Below are 22,482 nucleotides of genomic sequence, written 5' to 3'. Positions count from 1 at the left end.
CCTCTGCTGCTTCTGTAACCATCCACCACTTTGCCTGGTTTTTTCCTCAGGAAGAAAAGGCATGAAAATGAGCAGACAGTTGTGTCACTGGGCCTGTCCCGTTTACAGGTGTTTAATTCCTGTTAACGCCTTTAAAAAGAATTCATATGCTGGATTCAGAGTGTAGGAGACTTTATGCCCCTATACAGTGACCCCCTGCCTTAGAGAACAGGGGATCTGCTTTCGGAGCTTTTTTGATTGTGATAATAACAATGATAAAGCTTTAGGCATCTGGTGCTTATCTGTCTTTTTGTGCAAGAAGATTTGGCTGTGTTGTGCCTTAGGTATCTTTTATTTGCTAGTAAAATAGGTGGCTGCAGGGCAGGGATGTTCCAAGCAACCTTTGTATTGTTTTCTTCCTTTCCCCCAGCACATTTCTTAATCACTTTGACCAAGCCTCTGTCTAATATGTTAGAGCAGATGCTCTTTTTGAGAGATAAAGATCATTATTGGCGTTCAAACACTTTTATATTAGAAAGTCATTACAGCCGTTAAATAATGTAAAACATTGCCTATTTCCCAAGACATCTCAGAATGTGGAAGTAGTTCAGTGCTTACTCCATGCATTTCAATGCTTATTCCATGAATAAGAGGAAAATAAAAAAAGGAAGGTTTTTGTTGGGGGGTACATAAATACATGCACATGTTTTTGTGTATACCTATGCCCATATTTAAAACATTTGTTGTGAAAATATTAACCGTAATTTTAGAAATTCCAGTCTTTCTAAAGTACAGTTGACTTGAACGATGTGAGAGTTAGGGGCACCAACCCCCTCCCTCCAAAATTTACTAATGGCTTACTGTTGTTTGGAAGCATCCTTAATAATATAAACAGTCAATTAACATTTTATATTTTATGTGTTTTGTTTTTGAGACAGGGTGGAGCTCTGTCACCCAGTCTGGAGTGCAGTGGCGCAATCATAGCTCACTGTAGCCTGAAACTCCTAGGGTCAGTGATCCTCTCACCTCAGCCTCCCAAGTAGCTAGGACTGCTGGTATGCGTCACCACTCCTGGCCAATTTAAAAAGTGTTTTGTAAAGGCAGGGCCCCCTGTGTTGCCTAGGCTGGGCTTCAACTCCTGGCCTCAGGCTATCCTCCCTCCTCAGCCTGAGATTGTAGGCAGCTTGAGCCACTGCACCTGGCCCATTGTATGCATTATATACTGTAGTCTTGCATTACAGTAAGCTAGAGAAAAGAAAATGTAAAAATGTATTTACTGTTCATTCAGTGGAAGTAGATCATATAAGGTCTTAACATCGAGTAGGCAGAAGAGGAAGAGAAAGGGGTAGCAGAGGTGGAAAAGGTGGAGGAGGTGGAAGGGGCCAGGAGAGGCAGGCACACTCAGTGTAACTTATTGAAAAAAATATGTTAAAAGTGGACCCATGCAGTGCAAACCCATGTTCAAGGGCCAGCTCTGTTGATTCACTTGAGTCATGACAAAAAGTGTTTTGGTAAATCATGCAAATTAATGTTTGTATATGATACATTTCGATTACTAGTTAGATAGACCTAGATGAAAATATAGTAAGGATAGTAGCAAGGCTTTGCTCTGTGCGTCTCTTCATTTGATTTACTTAGCAGCATAGTCACAGGCTGTCCTGTGGAAGACAGTGACTGGTTGTGTTAGATACACTGTGCAATGAGGGACCCTTCTAGTACAGATTAAGCCTCCTGAAGGCACACACATTTATCAAATTACTTAAAATAGCTTCTTGAGGATTCTTGGAAAACTTAGCTGTTTTTCTGAATCTGAGGCAATTAGTAGGTGGCAAAGCCTGATTTTTGTCATGTGCAAATACCAGTGTGTACAAACAAGGCATGTTCCATTCATAGTCTTTGGCTATTTGCAGACACATAGAGAGGAGTATATATGAGCGAAAGGAATGTGCAGTTCCTCACAGGGCTCAGCTGGGCCCTGGAGACAAAGTGGGAAGACCCAGACTACCAGAATTACATGAGATCGTGTAACCACAAATACCTTGCCAGTGCCTTAGAGCATAGCCGACCTGAGGTAAGCACGTTTTCTTTTTCCTTCACTCTGTGGGGTTTGGCCTCGGTTCCTTTAACTTAGTCCCTGACTTCTTGGATAGTGAGAAGTACAGTTGTTTGCAGTCAGGTTTGGAGGGCCCTGATTACTAGGGTGGGAAATTTGCTTTTTATTTTGTGGCAGAGGGAAAATGAAAATTTTTGCATGTTTTGAAAGACTAGACATGAACAGATACATGTTTATGAAAGTTATTCTGGTATCCTGTCTTAAGACTAGAGTAGATATTCTGGTACCCTATCTTAAGACTAGAGTAGATGCATTTTGGAACTTTATGATCAATACCCACTGTATATGAGAGTGCACTTTGCATACAGTAAGTGCATCTTATTTAAGCTACTAGAAGTGAGTAATTTCTGATAGATGAAATGCCCACATCTTTAAGCATCTTTAAGCATGGCATAGATGCAGGCGATTGTGCCCTATCACCTCAGTATCTCTATGTTGAATATCCTGGAAATAATTGTATTGAGGATTAACTAAATTAATAACTATTTAAAATAATCATTTTTCAGGCTGAAGAGAAATTAGTATATATCGCAGAGCGACTTTCCCTGGGTTACATAAGTAGATGGTAGCAGTCCAGTCCTATTTGTATGTATCATACTGATAACTTTAAATCCTTACATCATTCACTACAAATGCTGAATATTCAGAGACACTTTTATATATCAGATGTAATCTTGTACAAAAACAGGAATAAAAATACTGTGTGTCTTCTGTTAAGAGTTTGATAGGTATTTTTAAAACTCTACAGATCGAGAGAGAGAGAGAGGTTTAAGGCTCAGCCCAAGATTGAACATTCTTTCCCTGCCCCAGTTCCCCCTCACAAATTACTTTTTTTTTTTTTTTAAATCTATGGGATCAAGCCAGTCCTTGCCACCCAGATTGTAGAAATGTGCTCTGCTCTTGTCAAGAATGTTCCTGGAGAGGGCTTATTTGAGAGGGTGTACTGAAAACTGGGTTTCTGAAGGTCTTAATGTATTCTTCTTTCATTCATTCTTTCTTTTTGTTAAATATCAGTAAAAAGCATCAAATGAGCGGATAAAGTTGATGGGGAAGTCTAAGTTTAAAACACTTTTACTGTACAAGAACCAAAATACCGACTTACTGTCTTAACTCAGAGATGCAGATATTGTCCAGAAAAGAATTTAGGACTTGTTCAGCATCAGTGAACCTGGAATTTTGGGGGAAAAATAAATTACCTATCTGGTTTGTTAAAGCCTTATTTGCACTTGGGTCTTAGAGTTCAGGAAACCCATAGAACCTACTGTTAAAGGTTTTAGGTCTTCCTTATTTTCAAATGGTATTTTGTTAAATAATACCTAGTAGACTTCTAGAGCTATTTTCTTGTTGAAAATAGTAAATTATTAATAACTGGCAAGCCCAGAAGATATATTCTCTTATTTTATTTTATTTATTTTCTGGAATACATGTGCAGATTTGTTACGTAGGTAGACGTGTGCCATAGTGGTTTGCTGCACATATCAACCCATCATCTAGGTATTAAGCCCAGCATGCATTAGCCGTTTATTCTGATGCTCTCCCTTCCCCTGCCCCTCCGACTGGCCCCAATGTGTCTTGTTCCCCTCCCTGTGTCCATGTGTTCTCATTGTTCAGCTCCCACTAACAAGTGAGAACATGTGGTGTTTGGTTTTCTGTTCCTGTGTTAGTTTGCTGAGGATAATGGCTTCCAGCTCCATCCATGTCCCTGCAAAGGACATGATCTTGTGCCTTATTATTAGAGATACATTCTTAAAGACTTGATATAACAAACAACACACAGTGAGTGCTCTGTAAGTTAATGGCAAGGTGCCTGATGAAGGCATTGACTATTGCTTATAATAATAATGATAATTCTGGTCAAATTTTAAATTTTATCACCATATTTCACCAACTAGATCCATATTCTTTCCTTTCTCTCTCCCTCTTGCCTTTGCCTGATTTCTTGTTCTCTAGACCCAGTTTTTTTCTTGCATGTTTCTGTTTTTTCCCCAGTTGCTTGCCCTTCTCCCTTTCCTTCCATTCTATCTTTCTGCTGTCCTCTAACACTTAAGGAAATTGCTAGAGATACCCCTGGTTGGCCTTTGCTCTCTTACTTATTTTCCTGACTCACTTGAGTACCCTCTGACTGTGAATTCCTTCCCTCAATCAGAGGGAATGGGCAATGGAGGAAACAGGTGTTGTAGAGTCGGAGCCAATGAAGGTTTGCAAAGAGGCTGTCATGGGAGAGGCTGATTCAGTGAAATGAAGACACCAGTTTGAAGGTGCCACTTCATTGCTATCTTGCTTTCAGTGTTGATGCTTTCTATCTGAAGTGTTTTTTTTTTTTTTTTTTTGAGACAAAGTCTTGTTCTTGTCCCCCAGGCTGGAGTGCAATGGCGCGATCTTGGCTCACTGCAAACTCTGCCTCCCGGGTTCAAGTGATTCTACTGCCTCGGCTTCCCAAGTAGCTAGGACTACAGGTGTGTACCACCACGCCTGGCAGATTTTTGTATTTTAAGTAGAAATGGGATTTTCACCATGTTGGCCAGGTTGGACTCGAACTTCTGACCTCAGGTGATCCATCCTTTTCGGCCTCCCAAAGTGCTGGGATTACAGACGTGAGCCACCACACGCGGCCTTTATTTGAAGTTTTAACTTGGTGGGAGCTGGACACTATTTTACATGCTATACAGGCATTGGCATTGGGCACCATGCAGCTTTCTCCATCCTGCAGGGACAAGTTAGACACAGACCTTTCATTTTTGTTTTGACCTTGTAGTCTGCACAGAGGAAAGAATGAATAACGAAAACTGGTAGAATTAAGCTCAGAGGAGCCAGATCTAGATTGACAGGTCACTGGGGCTTTCTGAAGTAAGAGGGCTGTTGTCAGACTCGTGGTAGAAAGAAGCTGGCCACAGGGTACAGCTGGGATCCCAGCTCTAGCTGGTTCTGGAAGGTGGGCATGGGGGAATGGGGAGGCGCAGAATGAGAGAAGAGCTGCTCCAGGTCAGTTCTCTCTGCTGTTCTTGTACAACCTGCATAAGATCCTCTTCTCTAAAACCTCAGTCTTCATGCGTATTGGCCTGGTGATGCTCTGTACCAAATTTCTGAGGTAGTGGGCCCAGATCTACTCAGAGGAGTGCAGAATTGAAGGCAAAGATGCAGAAGGGGAAGTCTCTTATTTTGTCTTCTTCTGTTCTTGAAGATGTTAGGTGGTTTTCAGGGCTGTTTGACTTTTAGGAAACTACTTAGTTTCTCTTGGCCAAATGAAGCTTAAGTGATTTTGAATATTCTAGTTTGTCCTTTGAGTGGCAGACCCTTAGATTTTTTGTAGTTGGAAGTACTAGGAAGGACTCATTCTTTTGAACCCCTCAAGGCCTTGCCTAAGGTGTCCACTAGTTACCAGGAAGCCCTAGGTAAGACCGTACCCCAAGGGTTTCAACTGGCATCAGGTTAGACAGAGGAATTGAGCTGCTTCACCTGCAGTGGTTTGTGTAGTCAGCATGGTAGAAGGCTGGAGATCGTGAACTGAAGATGATGAATAAACCGATTTGCTGTTTGCTTGACAAGGAGACTCTGAGTATAGAATTTTCATTCTGTGCTGCCACAAACAGAACATGTGACTGCTACTTCCCCCAGCAATCAAAACAGGATTAAGTGGAGTAGAAAATAAGGTAGATAAAACTTGCATCTCAGGAATATTCGTCAGCTGTCTGAATAGGTAACAAAAATAGAAAAAAGAACATGATATTCTATATACATTTGCAGGTTTAGATGCTGAGGTCAAATTTTGTCTTTCTCATTAGTGGTGAGTCAGCTCACCCACCCACTGTCACATTCTTGATGGTTGGGAAATTTTGAGCTCTTCACTGAAGTTGTACCTTCATGTGACCATCAAGTTATTGAAAGTTTTTCTTCTCAGTTGTATGTGTGTATGAGCACGTGTGTATAAGGTGGGGAGGGGAGTCACAGAACACTAAGGCTGGGGGACTTTAAGATTGTGTGAAGTAGGAATTCACAAAATAAAAGATCTTAGGGATGGCAGTATTCTCTGGACCGCTTCTCTTTGGATAATTTGAAACCAGCAATTAATTGTACATATGCTATTTGAATGCCAGTGGTGAAAAGGTTTTAATGGAAAGTGGTGTCGGGGAGCTCTGTGGAAAGGGAGCTGGTGCCGTACAGAGTGAGTGCCCTCATGTGGAACGATGCTTTGAAAGGATCAGATATTGTGGAGGTACCAGGCATTCTTTCCCTCTGAGTCATTCTGGAGGTATAACCCCTGCTAAGGGCCAGTTACTGTTCTCTGTGTTTGAGAAGGGAAGTGGTTGTTTGTAGGGTTAGGAGACCTTCCTCATCTGCCCCATATCCCCTCCTCTTTTGTCTGACATGCATGAGTGTTTCTGGTTCATGCCCTCAACAGCTCCCATGGCCTGCCGAGCCAGGTATCAGCAGAAGATCCCCATCCTGGCCCCATCCTGGCCTGACCGTGATCCCACCTGTGCTAAAATGGAGATATTTCAGCTTCATGCTGCTACCTTTGAAATTACTGAGACTTTTTGTTGTTTCTGTTTAACCAATGTTAATGAGGGTTTGAACCCAGCATTTCCTCACTGTTGGGGTAGAGAACTTGCCTGGGAGACTGTCACAGATAACTTAAAGGGTTACACACTTAGGATATTTTTGTCATTTAGGGTGTCTGTAATCAGTGAATGAATAATGGATAAGCTTAAATAGCGTAGTTAGAGGTAGAAAGGTTGTATGTAGATGGTTTAAGGATCATGAATGAACAATAACTGTGGAACACATTTGCACATGGGAGGCACTATTCTAAGCCTTGCCTGCCTCAGCGCATTTAATCCCCACAGCAGTCCTGTGAGTTAGGGCCTATTAATTCTCCATTTTGCAGATGAGAAAATCGAGGCTCATGAAGGTTACCTAACTTGCCTGTCTACACGTGGTCTAGTAAGTAGAGCTGTGGTTCTGACCTTGGCGTCTGACTCCACAGCCCATCTGTGCTACTAGCCATTATTACACCATTTCTCCTGCTGAACAAGGGTGATGGACACAAAATCAAAGCTTCAGGGATTTTTAAATTAAGAAAATTTATCATTTTTCCCATATCATGAAGTATTACTTGTTGCTTCATTTTTTTTGGATCTTTTGAATTTTAGTATATTTTTAATGTGGGCACTGTAAAGGGATATATTGCTACTACCGTTCTTCTTAAGCAACTCTAATGTTATGCTGTTATACTATTGGTTTAGTTGCATGCTTATGTACATAGAAATAGTTCTTAATTTTATTGATCAGAATTTCTTGTTCCAAGAAGTAGGGCATGCTATATTTACAAATTGCTTGGTACCACTAAATTAATACATAATGTAATTATTATTATTTGTTTGTTTTTGAGACGGGGTCTCACATTGTCACCCCAGGCTGGAGTGCAGTGACACAGTCACAGTTCACTAGCCTCAACCTCCCACGTCTCAGGTGATCCTCCCACCTCAGCCTCCCAAGTAACTGAGACTACAGATGCAAACTACCCCACCTGGCTAATTTCTCTATTTTTTGTACGAACAGGGTTTTACCATGTTGCCTAGACTGGTCTCAAACTCTGGAGCTTCAGCGATCCACCTGCTGTGGCCTCCCAAAGTGCTGGGATTATAGGCATGAGCCACCGTGCTTGGCCCATAATGTAATTATGACATGATGTGGTATAGAAAAGAATAATTCCAAATTAAAGCACATTCTTTGAGATAAAACATCTTCAACCATCAGACATCCCAAATATTTGGACACAAGAGAAATTGGTTTTTGACTCTTATCACCTCAACTACTCCTCCTATCAGTCATCATATTTTTTTTTTAAGCAGAAGAACTTTTTATATATTACTTATATAGTGAAATCATCCATAGCAATATTGCAGTTACAAGAAAAAAAGAAAGAACTTATTAGACTTAGAACTTCTGTCATTTTGTCTGTTTGTTTTCTTTTTCATTTTTGGAGAACTCTTTTTCACCAATCCGTTTACAGATTTTTTTAATGACGGTGTAGGCTGTCTTTCATTTCAGCCTAAAGGCTTCTTTATTTGGTGGGCTGATTGCTCTCTGTCCCTGGGCTTCATATCACTGGTGTCACACCATCTGAAACAGGGTGAGAGGAAGGTGGAATAAGCAGTGATTCAAGAGACCAGGAGAGTGGTTGGTTAGGACCCTTACGGTTAGAATATAGCTTTGAGCATCTCTTGAATTCCCAGGCCTTAAGTTAGATTCCGTCTAGTTTTCCTTAAAGATGTTGTGCCTGTGCAGACCATCTACATACACCAGACGTTGGGAAGAATTTTCTGCTTAATGGTTACTGAGATGAGGCTGCATTGCCAAAAGAGAGCGAGGGATTTAGGGAGAGAGGCGGGAGATGCCGCAGGCCCAAGCTGGAATGGGATAACCTGACTTTTAGATAAGAGACTTGTTTTCCCCCTTTCCCAGCTCCTGCGCTCTCACATCTGTCGTGCTTCATTGGTCTCCTTGTCTCTGACCTAGCAGCCAAACCTCTTCTCACCAGATTCCTTGGCAGGTCATCAGTATGCCTTCCCAGACAGTGCATGCCCTTTGCTCTGTCAGCCGCCGGAATCCAAGTTTCAGAGAATTCTTGCCTGTTTTAGCTACAGAACATATCCCTAAGGAGAAAGTCACTTGAGTCTCCAACATTTATAACTTTGATGGAACATTAAATCCCTTTTATGAGCAGTCTGCCTCACTTATGTTTGTTTTAATAGGTAAAAAATCAGTAGGCCTAATAAAAATGACTAATACCAGCTTTTTGTTGCTTTTCAACATTCATAATACATATCTCACAAAGTAACTTCTTAAAAGGCATCAATGGTAGAGTACAGAATTCCTTACTGAGAGGCACAGTGCATCTGATGTGAACTTAATGACTGGCATTCAGTTGCATTTGGACATAGGCTCATGGTACATATTCATATTCAGGTTAAATGTAATTTCTTTAGATGTGTAACAATTAATATTAATAATAACTTGGCAGATTATTCTTTTAGAACCTGGGGTGGCATTTGTAACTGAAAACTTTTCTACAGAATTTTACTTTTCTTTTTGCTTAGATTAATTTTTAGACATTTGGCTTGAGAAAACTGCGATTTTGGTTTTGTAGTAAAACCATTTTGCCAATGAAGAACATTAAAATGCCGGCTTCTGCTTGTGTCATATTTCAGACTAAAGACATTTTACAATCAAACCAGGAAAATGTGAAAATAGAGATTTATAATGGAAATGTTGATTCAATTTGAGCTGAAGCCAGACATTCATGAGGGAAAATTAGATTAAACAGTAGATGTTTAGAGAGACTTTAAATTATGACAGCTTTAAAAAAAACATATGTTGTGGATGTTTCTCAGGCATACGCGTACTTTCTCTGGCAGACTGGGAACCTAGCTCCTTGATGTTTCAGCCATTTATTAAATTCCCTTTTATCTTTCTTTGGACTAGTGGACTCAGAACTTACAGCTTAGAGTCTGGTGATTGGGAACTGTATCTTGTACATTACTGTAGGATCAAAACCTGATGTTGTCAGTGGAAATAATTCTGTCCTGTCATAGCGTATTATATTTATGAGTATAAATTGCCATTTTTAGATTATGAGTACAAAGCTACCAGTTAGAACTGATTTATTCCATTTGTCAAAGCCTAACAGATACTCCATGCAAATAATTTATTTTCATACACTGTTCAGATAGAGGGGGGATGTGCTTGAAATTGTGAGGAGCTGGGATCCGTGTCGGGGGAGCAGTGTAACAGGAGGATTCATGAGCCTGGGTGTAGATGCTGGAATGATGAGTCTTCCCAGAGATCCAGCCCCAAAGGACTCAGTCTTGCTGGAGTCAGCAGGACCCCACCGTGGTGGTGATATCCCAGCCTCAGGCAGGCATCTGCGGCCAGTGGGACACAGTGTGCAAGAGTATACCTTTGGATGTAGCCAGACAGACTTGCTGCTGGATTCTTGCTCTGCTGCTTAACTCATTGTTCGGCTTTAGATAAGTGTCTTTGGAGTCTCTGAGCAAAGTTTTCTTGTCTTTACATGGCAGTTGTGGAACATTGTAGGTTGTGTATCAAGATTCTAGCTGAGGGTGTGTGACACCTTTTTCTTTATCCCCTTCTGCCTTCCTTGGACATCTGTATGTGCCTCAGCTTTATCCTCTGTGATTTAACTAACAGTTTGCCTGTTATCTCTCCTATTTTTAGATTGAACACTGGCCTAGGACACCTGCTCCAACTGAAACCTTATATCCACTATCTCATTCAGTTTATTCAACTCAGGTGCTAACTCCAGTTTCAGGGGGATGATAGCTGCAGTCCACCTTTCTGTAGAGATCATTGCCCAGCCCATTGGTGGACCTCCTGGGATCCAGCACTTGGAGAACAACTGTGGTCTTAAACAAGCATCATTATACGGTGATAGGGAAGGAAGTATGGGGTGACTTTAAAGGGTAACTCAATCATTAGTGCGACTTCTGAATTAATGGTTTAATCATACCATATTGCCTGTGTAATGTTTTATATTTTCCAAATTATTTTTTTACCCCGTGGATCTTAAAGATGAATCAGCACCAGAAACACCTGAGGAACTTGTTAAAAACTGGCTGGGGGCCCCACACCCAATCTCATGAGTCAGGATTACTAGGACAGTGGCTAAGGAATTTGTGCTTTAAACAAATTCCTCAGCTAATTCTCCAGCAACTGACCTGGCACTGGTCGACACACAGGCCTTTGGGAACCTCTGACCCATGCCCTCTTATCAGTTCAGGAATCTCATTTTCAAAATCTGACAGGATTTAAAGATCTGGACAGCTAATGTCATTACAGAGCATTGCACCACAGAAGGCATGTTTTGTCTTTACCCCAGCCTCATCTTGTTCTGTATTTCAGGGACCTTAATTCCACAGTTCTCTTTAGCATTTCTCCTACAGTAGAGGTAGGCATCTCATTGTCCTGCTGTACCTCAGCATTTTTAACAAGGACATGAAATCTGGGTTTTGTTTTGCTTTTTTCTTATATTACTCTGGGCATTTGTCCTGATTGGGTCATATAGCAGCTAAGCCTCAGGATCTTTGTCTTTTAAAATACAAATTCTGACTCCTTAGACATTTCAGTTTGTTTTAAGAAGTGTTGTGGGATGCGCGTTACTGCCTTCAGGAAACACAATTCTGGAAGCTAAATTTATTTTTTTAATCCCCATTGAAAAACTGCACAAAAATGCAAGGTAAGTCAGCACTTATTATGTGCCCAAATGTATTGAACAGATAGCTGAGTTTACAGTAAGGAGTGATCAGTGTGAGCTAGAAGATTCAGGGTTTCATGTGGACAGATGATGACAACAGCAAAAATACTGTTAGTATTTATCAGGTTCTTCCTGTGTCTCAGGCCTTGTGCTCATAAGCATTTTGCACATGTGATCTATTTAACCATAACCCCTGCTCCCTTCTACAATCTTCTCTATCTTAATAAAGGTCAACTTCACCCTCTCAGTTACTTAGGCCAAAAATCCTGGAATCATTCTTGACTTTTCTTGTTCTCCTGCTCAGCCCAGTCATCAGCTGAAGCTGCCGGTTCAATCCTCCCACCCAGAAGCTGTCTGCTTCTCACCATCTGTACTGCTGCCACTTGGTTCCAGACCCCATCATGCTCTCTTGCCTGGATTATTGCAGTGGACTTACATCCCTCTTCCTATCTTAGTTCCCTGGAGCCTTTCCTCATCACCGCAGACAGAATGGCTAAGTCAGATCTCACTCCTCTGCTTAGAACTGTCCAGAACGAAAGTCAAATTCTTCCTGTGGCCCATCAGTCCCTCCCGGATCTGAGCCCACTACCTTTCTAACCTGTGTCCTTACTGTCTTTGTATGTACCAGGCTTGCTCCCAATTCCAGTCCTTGATTGGAGCTCCTTCCCCTCCTCCCTTTCCCTTCCTGTTTATCTGTGTGGCTTATGTCCTCATCCTTTTCTTCAGGTATTTCCTTAGCCACCTACCCTTCCATTAACACCCATACCGGCATCTACATGTCCCCAGCCTTTCTGATCCTGTCCCATGATAGCAGTCGCTTTGAACAAGTTATGTAGACCCTACCAACATTCAGTTGCATTCTACCTATCCACCTTACCAACTACAGCTACTAAGAAGAACCAAAAGATGTTCCTCTATTACATGACTTCTTATGCCAGAATATGTGTCCTGTGAGAGCAGGACCTTTTCCAGGTCCTTTCATTACTGCATCTTTGATCCTAGACTAGTACCTGGAAGGTAGTAGTCACGTATAAGTATTTGTTGAAAAAATAAAACCTCTTTTACATATGATGAAACAGATTCTGAGGGTTTAAGAAATGAGCCTAGAGGAGCAGAGTGAGTACATGGCTAAGCCAGGATTTGAACTTAGGTCTTATGTCAATGTCTGCGTATTTAATATCACAAGAAATGAGATGGAAAAGACATTGCAGGAAGAGAACTCCAAGAAGGAAGCTAGGGAGGTTGGAGTGGCTCATGTGTATTTGAGAAGATTTTAAGGTGGTCTTAGTGGTTTTGGTTGGTAAGATGGATAGGTAGAATGCAGCTAAATTTGGGTAGGGCCTTAAATGCTGTATTAAGAGGATTGAGAAGTTTTACTCTAAATTGGGGATAATAATAATTCTTATCGTATAAGGTTATCAAAATTCAAATACTTAAAAGGCATTTAGAAAGTGCTTGGCACCTACAGAATGCTCAGTAAATGTTGCAATTTAGAGTATATTTTGACAGCAGAGCAAATCCAGGCTACTGTTACCAGAGTAGAAATTTCCAGTGTTTTGGACTCATAAGTGATTTCTAGAGTGTTGCCAGTTTCAGATTTTCATTTCTTCCACACTCAAGAACCTTGTGAGTAAATAAATTGTACTACATTTAGCTGTTTAAGTGGAAGATGGTTCAGTACTCGTGAAAGGGGAAAGCAGGGAGATTTTAGAGTCGTGTATTTACCTTTAGGTTTCCTCTATTAGAATTCCATTGAAGCCAGTAGCTTCCAATCCTATTTGTGCATGGCAACTTCCTTCTGAAACTCTAGGTTCCAGGGCTACTTCAGGCCCTCTGAACCAGAATCTCTGGGGCCAGAGTCCAGGAAGCAAGGTATAAACATCTGTTAGGTAATTCTGAAAATGTGTAGTCAGATTTGGGAACTGCTGGTCAAAACAACCCCAAACTTGTTAACTTTTTTAGCGAAAAGGAGTATTTACCTTTTTGCTCAGAAATCTGTTCTGAAGACTTAAGAACCCTTTCTAGTTGTACTGCACTTTTAGGGAGGGTCTCAGGCCTGTGCTTAAAGGAGAAACTCCATGGCGAAAATGTGACAGGGGTTGCAAATGCAAATAGAATAAATGGTGGCCGGGCACGGTGGCTCACGCCTGTAATCCCAGCACTTTGGGAGGCTGAGGCGGGTGGATCACGAGGTCAGGAGATTGAGACCATCCTGGCCAACTTGGTGAAACCCTGTCTCTACTAAAAATACCAAAAATTAGCCAGACGTGGTGGTGTGTGCCTGTGGTCCCAGCTGCTCAGGAGGCTGGGCCCCGTGGGGGAATCGCTTGAACCTGGGAGGTGGAGGTTGCAGTGAGCCTAGACCATGCCACTGCATTCCAGCCTGGCGACAGAGCAAGACTGCATCTCAAAAAAAAAAAAAAAAAAAAAAAAAATGAATGGTGAAGCTTCCTGCCCCTAGAAATGATGAGGATTCTGGTTATACAGGAAAGACTGCGGGAGAAACAGGTTGGTTCACCTTCAATGACTAGGGTCAGAGAAGTTATGCTTTAATCACCAGTGACTGCTCATACTGAAGTCTGGGAAGCAGCACTTCTCTCCCAAACTGTGGGGTTGATGGTGAAATGAGGCTTCAGGTTGCCGATGACACATCATTCTGCAATAGGTGGGACCGTGCTCAAGAGCATAATACTGATCTCTTATGGCTTTCTCTTGCCTTCTGTTGGCCAAAGTTGGCAATACCTTTTTTTCCTCCGTAAGAATAAAAGCAAAACTTAAAACTGTTTACTCCTAGCTGAGGAAGGAGAGAAAGAAATTATGATGTCCGATTTGCCATCCTGTAGTGATATCCCTTGCTGCTTTCCAGTTTTGCAAATGTATGGGCTTTTAATCTTAGCAGCTAGAATATGGATGAGAAGGTACACAACTCTGGACACTATTTTAGCTAGCATGAGCCAAGAGCAACAGCAGGAAATCTTAGCAGGGCATTCTTTTAGCCGAACTGTATTCTGGCACCCTTGAGCCCTACTGGCCTCCCCCAAGCCAAGAGCCATGTCACCCATTCTTCTGTGCCCAGCTTCATACTTAGTAGGTCGATAGATACTAAGTGGTATGTCAATGTCAATGGATGAATATAATGTATGCCGTTATATAGTAAAGGAACACAAAGTACTTTGAAGGTTAAGGTTTAAAGTTAGAGGGGAAAAGAGTCATAGATTATGGCTTTGAGTGTGTTAGATTTGCCATTTCCAATGGAAGAAGAAAAACATTCCAAGCAAAGGAACTGAATAAGCAAAAAGAAAGAGGTGGGGGGGCATACAGGGTGGTCATGTAGGTATTTTCAGCCCAACTGAGATACCTATGTATCATAACTGATCTTTATCAGTAATACAACATTCAAATAAAAAAGTATAAAGGACAACGACCTATTAGTATTTTGGGACTCCAGTGGGACATCCATTTTGCTCTTAACTAGTGTTGTAACCTTAGGCAAATCACTTAATTTCTGGCTTTATAAAGTGGGGGGTGAGAATAGATTATCTCTCTTAAGATCTCATATTATGATTGTGAGTCTAAGGGGGTGGTTAACACCCAGAACACCACACAGTGCTGTCTGTACAAGGGAAGAAAAAATGTTTCTTTGAGGCAAAACCCAAAAGTATCAGTAAAATGCGTTTGGGAGTGGTATTGTGAAGTTTTGATGTTATTTTGGGGGTGGTGTGCCTGGGATCATGTCCAGTCTGCTCTGCCAGTCAAACACTTGAGATTTCCTTGGGTTATATGGGTAACTAGCAGGAGCCAACTGGGAAAAAAGTGCCACACTTGATGGTAAGCCGGGTCTGTGCGTGGTCTCACCAGCGATGTGAGGCTGGAGCAGCTGCCACCTTTTCCTGGGCCTGTCTAAATCTGCCCTTAGTCTGGCTCTAAGAAGGATGAAGAGGAGAGTTGCCTGTTGCAGGAAGGAGGAGCAGGAGAGTTGCTTGAAGTTAATGAATTTTTCTGAAGTTAACAAATTTGGGTTAGGTTGGGTTCTTTTGAACAGATGAAGCCAGTAATGTTTGTGTTCTGTTTTTATTTCTAATTTTTAAAAAGCTATATGTAAATTTGAGAACCTGTGACAGTAGAAAAAATGAAGCAACTTAGATTCTAGTTCTGATTCTCTCGAAACACAGTCATTTGACTGCAGGCAAATGCTTACTTTCCTGCCCTAAGACTTTTTCCTTGTCTGTTTAATCGAGAGAGGTGTCTCTTTCTTGTCTTTTCGGAGATTTTTTATGGATCGAATTAACCTACAGGGGTTTGGGGAATAGTCAATCCTTCAATAAATGTAATTATGTTAATACTAACATTTTATAAGAAAATATTCAGACAAGTTCTTTGGGTATACTTGTGGTTTTTAGAAAGTTAATGGTGATGTATATATATATAAGAAACTTGCTTACTTGCTAACAAGAGATCAGTTTTCACTGTTGGATGTTCTGTTTGACTCAGAGTCATCATAACTACATCCCACTCTTATTCATTAACTTGGAAATGCAAAGAAAGCAGCAATTTCCCATGATCATGTTTTTTATAAGAAAATGGGATTTTTAATTAAAAAATTATCTGGGCATGGTGGGATATACTTGTAATACCAGCTACTTGGGAGGCTGAAGTGGGAGGATTGCTTGAGCCCAGGAGTTTCAGCTGCAGTAAGCTATGATTGCATCTCTGCACCCCAGCCTGGGCAACAGGGTGAGACCCTGTCTCAAAAAAAAAAAAAAAAAAAAAAAAAAAACGAAGAAGAAAATGGGGATTTTGGTGTTCTTGTTATTTTAGAAAATGCTATATATCATATTAAGTGATGATTCTTTTTTCCTTTTTTTCTTCAGGTCAAGATCTGTAGTGTTATGAACTTCTTAAAAATAAGCCAGATTAATTAGTGGTCATCTGTAATTAAAAGTGGTTTAAGTTTCCTTTTCATATTTAGCACTCAGTTCATACTTGAAACATTCCAAATCTAGTATGTTTAGGGAAGAGTCTTCCCCTCAGTGCCCTTGAATTTGTTCCCTGTGCCTAGTGAATTGGAATGGTATCCCTCTGGAAGCAAAACCTTCTAAGGAAGTACATTATGGGAAAACGTTTCTTGAGGATTTATCCTACATTACTCCTGGATTTGGGTTTCCAGGAAACTTTGTTTTCTGAAGAATTGAATGAGCTAGCCAACAAAGCTGGTACAATTATGAGTCAGCTGGGACAATTATGAGTCAAACCAGACAACTAAAAAGTATGGAGCCCCTTCTGCTCCTGTCCTCTTTTCTGCTTTTTAGTTTAGTGACCTTGGAAGTTTTACCGGAAAGTTTCTTGTTTTATTTTAGGACAAGTTTATTGCTGAAGAGGGACATAGAATTTGGACTTGACACAGTGGAGCCAGTATGTTTAACATTTTTCTTCACCCACCAGGTCATTGTGCTGGCCTGTTCTTGTGGGACTGCTTTATTTCGACAACAGTTCCTGAGTAGTTGGACTGACCCCTTCGTACTTTGTCTTTATTCTGTCAGGCCCCCAAGAAGACAGTGGTATGGGAAGCTTTGGAGAGGCTTCCTCGAAAGAGGACTGTACTGACCCCTCAGCAGGAGACTTCAGTCTGGGAGGGAAGAGTCCTTGGTTACAGTCTTGATGTGGGCAGACACATCTGCAGCGAGAGGATGTCGAAATCCACAGCCCTGGCCTCCCAGTCTCACATACCGGTCAGGGGGACACAGTGTCAAATGACTGACTTGCTGCCCAGGCCCACCTTGGAGAATCAGTCCAATTTTAGGGTTGTCAACTCAGGGTAGGGCATGTGTCACAGGCCTACGGTATGTAGATTCTGGAGTTGGAAGAACTCTCAAGCAGTGGGTTACGGCAGGGGCCCATGGCCTGTTAGGAACCTAGGAACGGGGCTGCACAGCAGGAGGTGAATAGCAGGCTAGCATTACCACCTGAGCTCCGCCTTCTGCCAGATCAGCTGTAGCATTAGATTCCTTTAGGAGTGCAAACCCTACTGTGAACTGCGCATACATTTAGGTTGAGCACTCTAAGGTCTGATGATCTGAAGTGGAACAGTTTCATCCCAACCCACCCACCCTACCCACCCTACTCCAGTCTGAAAAAATTGTCTTCCACGAAAATGGATCCTGCTGCCAAAAATGTTGGGGACCGCTGGATTAGGGGATCCCGTGAGAGGTGAACACACCGTCCGGCATGCTTTTTGAGGAGTTAGACTCAGGCGCTGCCAGGCACCAGGGTCCCAGGTAGGATGACAGGTACAGGCCTGGGGAGGCCGGGTTTGTGTTTTCCTGCAGCACAGTCCACTTTAACTGGCATTCAGTATTGGCACTACAGGGACTAGGAGAGTCTTAGGCACTTCTCAGAGAGGTTAGGAGGTGGAATATCGGTCTAGAACCTAATGGCAACCTTTTATGTAGATAATATGGATTTCTTCAGTTGCAGTTTTGCCAGCAGCTTGGTCTGTCCCACTTCCTGATTTGCCTTCCTCTCTCGGCTCCTCAAAGCTGTTTTTAATTGGGCACAAGTTATTCCTCAGTGAGATGGAAAGAACACTGGCTAAGGACTGGGCATACCACGGGAGTAAATGGCTCCACGCTGCCTCTCCGGGCGTCTGCTAGCTTAGGCATCAGGTGGTGATTAGACTCATAGTTTGCATCTGTGGTGTTAAATTTTCTGGAGTGCTTATGTATGCTTCCTCACTTGGTCCCACAACATTTAACTAAGTGTACTAAGCAGACATTCTCCCCATTGTACAGATGAAAATGAAGTAAGTGGCCTGCTGAGGGTCCCAGTGTCAGTCGTGTCCCCAGAGGTGTGATGCAAAGCTCTTAATTCTTAATCTTTTGTGCCGTCCACCACATGAGCAACCTTGCAGTGCACCAAGCGTCTTGTGAGGTGTAAGGCCTGTGAGAATATATTTGAGTATAAAATATTATTGGCCAGGTGTGGTGATTCATGCCTATAATCCCAGCACTTTGGGAGGCCAAGGAGGGCGGATTGCCTGAGGTCAGGAGTTCAAGACCAATCTGGCCAATGTGGTGAAACCCCGTCTCTACTAGAAATACAAAAAAAATAAAAATTAGCCAGGTGTGGTGGCGGGCGCCTGTTATCCCAGCTACTCAGGAGGCTGAGGCAGAGGAATTGCTTGAACCAGGGAGGTGGAGGTTGCAGTGAGCCGAGATCACACCACTACATTCCAGCCTGGGTGACAGAGCAAGACTCTGTCTCAAAAAAAAAAAATGTTATTCTAACAAAAGTAATTTCTGTTGCATGGGAATAAAGGGCGGTGTTTTTGTAAATACCTGCCATAAAAAAAAAAAAAAAAAAAAAAAAAACCCTTTAAATTAATCAACAGTAGGTATTGTTTATTCAATATTAATATCCATTTTCATCTTTATCTTACTGTGGGACTTTAAAAGGGAGAAGAAACAGCTAACAGTCCTCTTCTTATACAAGGAAAAATATTATATGTTCTGTGTAATTTAAACATCCATTAGTTTTATGAAGGATTTTTAAAAAATTCGTTATTTATTGAATTTAAAGTTTATTTGTATATATGTAAGTTAGCATACATATACAGTTACGTAATTTGGACACAGTAGAAAAATACAAGGAAGAAAGCAGAAAGCATTCCTAAGGCTACTTACCAGAGCTAACCGCTATCAGAATATGAGGGTGTTTCTTTCCTGTATTTTTACGTATATAGATTTTAAACATACTTTGTTTCATGCTTTATATAAAGTTTTTTGTATATGGCTGTTTACACATAATATTATAAATCCTCAAGTTCATGCATATTCTTAAAACACTGGGATTGTGTCATATTTTATTTTATATATGTACCACGTTTATCCCTGACCACTGACTGTTAAGACTGTTTCCAATTTTTCATTCTTGTAGTTTTGGATGAATATTTTTCTATATTAAGTTTTTTATTTTCTTATTATGTCTCTTATTTTCTTGGGTAGATTTTTCAGATGTAGAGTATTGAGCCAAATGATTTGAACAGTTTTTTAGGATTTAATATATATTATCTTATTGGTGTTCAGAGAATGCTGCCAGTTTGCATCTGTCTGTAGCATGTGGGATATGCATCCCCCAGACCCTCACCAGCATGGGGAGTGAGTGTGTTGTGTGTGTGTGTGTGTGTGAGAGAGAGAGAGAAAAAAAGAGACTGCATGTGTGATACACTCATGGACAGCTTTTGTAACTTGCTTGGTCAGAAGTGGTATACTATTGTTTTAACTTCATCTCTTTTATGACTCATTATTCATGCGCATGTCTTACCCAGCTAAGCTTCCTGAGGATTAGGAAGCTCTTTCATTCATCTGTCATGCTCCCCCCCCCCCCCAACAGCATCCAGTACAGTGCCTAGTAGAACTGAATACGTTGATTTACTGAAGTAACAAGAGGTTTTTTTATGTCAGACAATAAACCACATAAAACTGTTCAACAATACTCAGTATCTTATAATTCAAATAAACAGGGGAACAGTGCAAAGATGGCTTTCAGTGTGTGTGAATAGTGAATGGAGTTTGTTGTGTATTTGCTGCTAAAATTACTGTTTTTAAAAAATCAAATACTAGACTGTTGTATGGGTTGGCAGGGTTTTCCTTTCATGTCCTTTATACTAAGTTGAAAGGAAGCATCTTCACATTTGAAGGCTTCGTGTTTACTTGTTGCATTTTAATAAAGAATACAGTGATGGTACATGCTTTGTATAGTTTAGTTCAGTTTTTAACAATATTGATTGATGTTAGTTTTGTTGAATACCATAATACAGATATTTTGCAAGAGTTTTCAATGTGGATTCAATGGAAAATAATATTAGTGAGAACAGAGTGTTTTTTTAAGGCTCCAGCCTGCCAGTTTTCATTATAAAATGCTCATGTTCTCTTCTTTGCTACCATTGTCACTAAACATTCATTTAAAGATTAGGACAGATTTTTTTTTATGATTTCTGAATGAAATTAATAACTGCAGTCTATATTGGTTGACATTAAGTAGAAATTCTTTTCTTCTTTTGCTGTGTTTTCCTCAGACACAAATGCCTCTGCTTAAATTATTAATTGGGATGACTGATTTCCTACCGTGCCATCTGTAATTCAGGGGTCACATTGCTGAAAAGATGTATTAACTAATAACCTCCTGAGAGAAGGAGGTGAGGGCTATCTCTTTTTATCTCTTTCTGATTTAAAAGATTTAATGGGAAGCAGTCAATACTCGCAGCTGTTCTTCTGTCTCCTTCAAAAAACTCTGTGATCAAAATTGTCTATTTAACAAAACAGCCCTTGTTTATTCTATTTTTGACTTACAGAATGATGGGCAGGGTAGCAGTTTACTACCAGAAATTGGTTCTTATTTTTTATTGAGATACAGGAAGTTTAAAACTTTAGAAAAGCTATATTCTAATGCAGTATAAAGTCTCTAAGATAATTTCAAAAATAAATTGTAATTGAGAAGAGAATAGTGCCTCCCTGGAGATTGTTTTGGGCAACTCACTCAGCTTCTAAAAGCTTTTCTTTGCCTCTTGGAGAATCAGCTTAAACACTGCAGTCAGTTACTGGTTTGTGTTGTCTTATTCTTTGTGTGTAAATCAGTGAGCAGTCATCCCATATTTTGTAAACCTGACTTTCCTTCACTGTGTTCCTTTGGAATAGTTACGGGCCTCATTCATTTGCTCAATTTCAAATCAGTATGTTTGTCAATAAATGTACACTCATATGTTACATTTTCAGCTATTATTTTTAGAGCTTTTGGTCCCATTGAATTTTTAGAATAATCCTTTGAAATAGATACAGTTATTCCCACTTTACAGATAGGAAACTGAGGCTCAGCATTTACAGGCGGCTTTATCACCATCTCAGCAGCATGCGGTAGAACTGGATATTTGCCAAGTGTCCATATGCCAGGACATGTCTATGCCTTCACCATGCTTAGAGTTTACAGGAGGATAGCAGCAAGTAATAAACTGGTATAGTCTGGTGTAACTTAGAGTAAGAAAGAAAAAAAAAAAGGTACAATGGTATGGCGGCCAAAAGTAAGATCACTTACACCCAACCTTAAGGTTTGAGAAGGCATTTTAAAAGCATGATATGTGAACTGAGGTGTGATGGATAACACCTCTTAGCAAGGCAGGAAATAAACACGTCTCGAAGAGATGTTGGCAGAGGTAGTGGCATGTACAGAGGATAAGAACATGAAGGTCAACACATGGGAGCATAGAGGGTGGAAATCCAGCAGCTGCACGAGGGGCTGTAACTCATGGTTCAAATCATGAGTGGCGTGTGCTGTCTTAAAGCAAGCAGCTTTATTCAGAGGGAAATAAGGAACTGTTGAAGGGTTTCATTATAATCTAGGAGAAATACGATAGTGGTTCTAACTCTGGTTGTAGCAGTCGAGATGGAGAGATTGACATGGATTTGAGGAGTATTTGGAAGGTAAAATGGGCAGGATTGAATGTGGGCTGTGAAGGGAAGGCAGGATGAACACTGGGTGTTTGGCTTGGGCACCTGAGTGGTTGGTGATGCCTTTCCCTGAGCCGGGCAGAGGAGGAGCAGATTTGGGTGCAGGGAGGGGTAGGCAGGAGAACCTGGACTATCTTAGTGCAACTTGGAAATGTCGACTGTGAGATGTCTTTGGGCTTGTGAATAAGGATTTATGAGTCATCAGCATAGAGATGGCATATGAGACTACAAGGATGGCACAAGGGAATGTATAAAATTAAAAGAGAAGGCAGGCTAGGGTAAACCTGAAAAACCTCAGCATTTAAAGATACCTGAGGAGGAGGAGCCAGCCAGGAGACCAAAAGAGACAAATGAGAATCAGTGTGCTGCATGCATTATGATAATGTGTGGACTCAGGACTTTGGGATACTTTGGTCTGCGATCATTTCAATTTAAGTGGATAGATAGAGGTTAATGATGATTGTCAGCCGAGTGTCGGGCATGACTGGGAGTAGAAGCAGTGACTATGACAGACCAGGACCCCACTCCGATGGAGTTTACCAAGCTGCTTTACTTACAGAGTCACCCAAGAGCCCCATTTAAGAAACCTTTGACTGGGCCCTTTTCTTCACTATGAA

General features: G+C 41.1%; 1 protein-coding gene across 7 annotated transcripts in view; it reads left to right on the top strand.

Annotated features, from left to right (window-relative positions):
• SIPA1L2 (signal induced proliferation associated 1 like 2) overlaps positions 1-22,482 on the top strand; it is a 231,949-nt gene that overhangs the window by 87,692 nt on the left and 121,775 nt on the right. The window contains exon 3 of one of the 7 annotated variants that reach the window (XM_030935891.1): positions 1,890-2,050. The exons of the other annotated variants lie outside the window; for them this stretch is intronic. The gene's annotated coding sequence lies outside the window, so the exon portion shown is untranslated. The remainder of the gene's footprint in view (positions 1-1,889; positions 2,051-22,482) is intronic. 7 annotated transcript variants of the gene reach the window in all.

The sequence above is a fragment of the Rhinopithecus roxellana genome, chromosome 8, assembly GCF_007565055.1.
Source record: "Rhinopithecus roxellana isolate Shanxi Qingling chromosome 8, ASM756505v1, whole genome shotgun sequence".
NCBI lineage: Eukaryota > Metazoa > Chordata > Mammalia > Primates > Cercopithecidae > Rhinopithecus > Rhinopithecus roxellana.
Note: the sequence above shows the minus strand (reverse complement) of the source record. Positions and strands in the feature narration are given on the sequence as shown.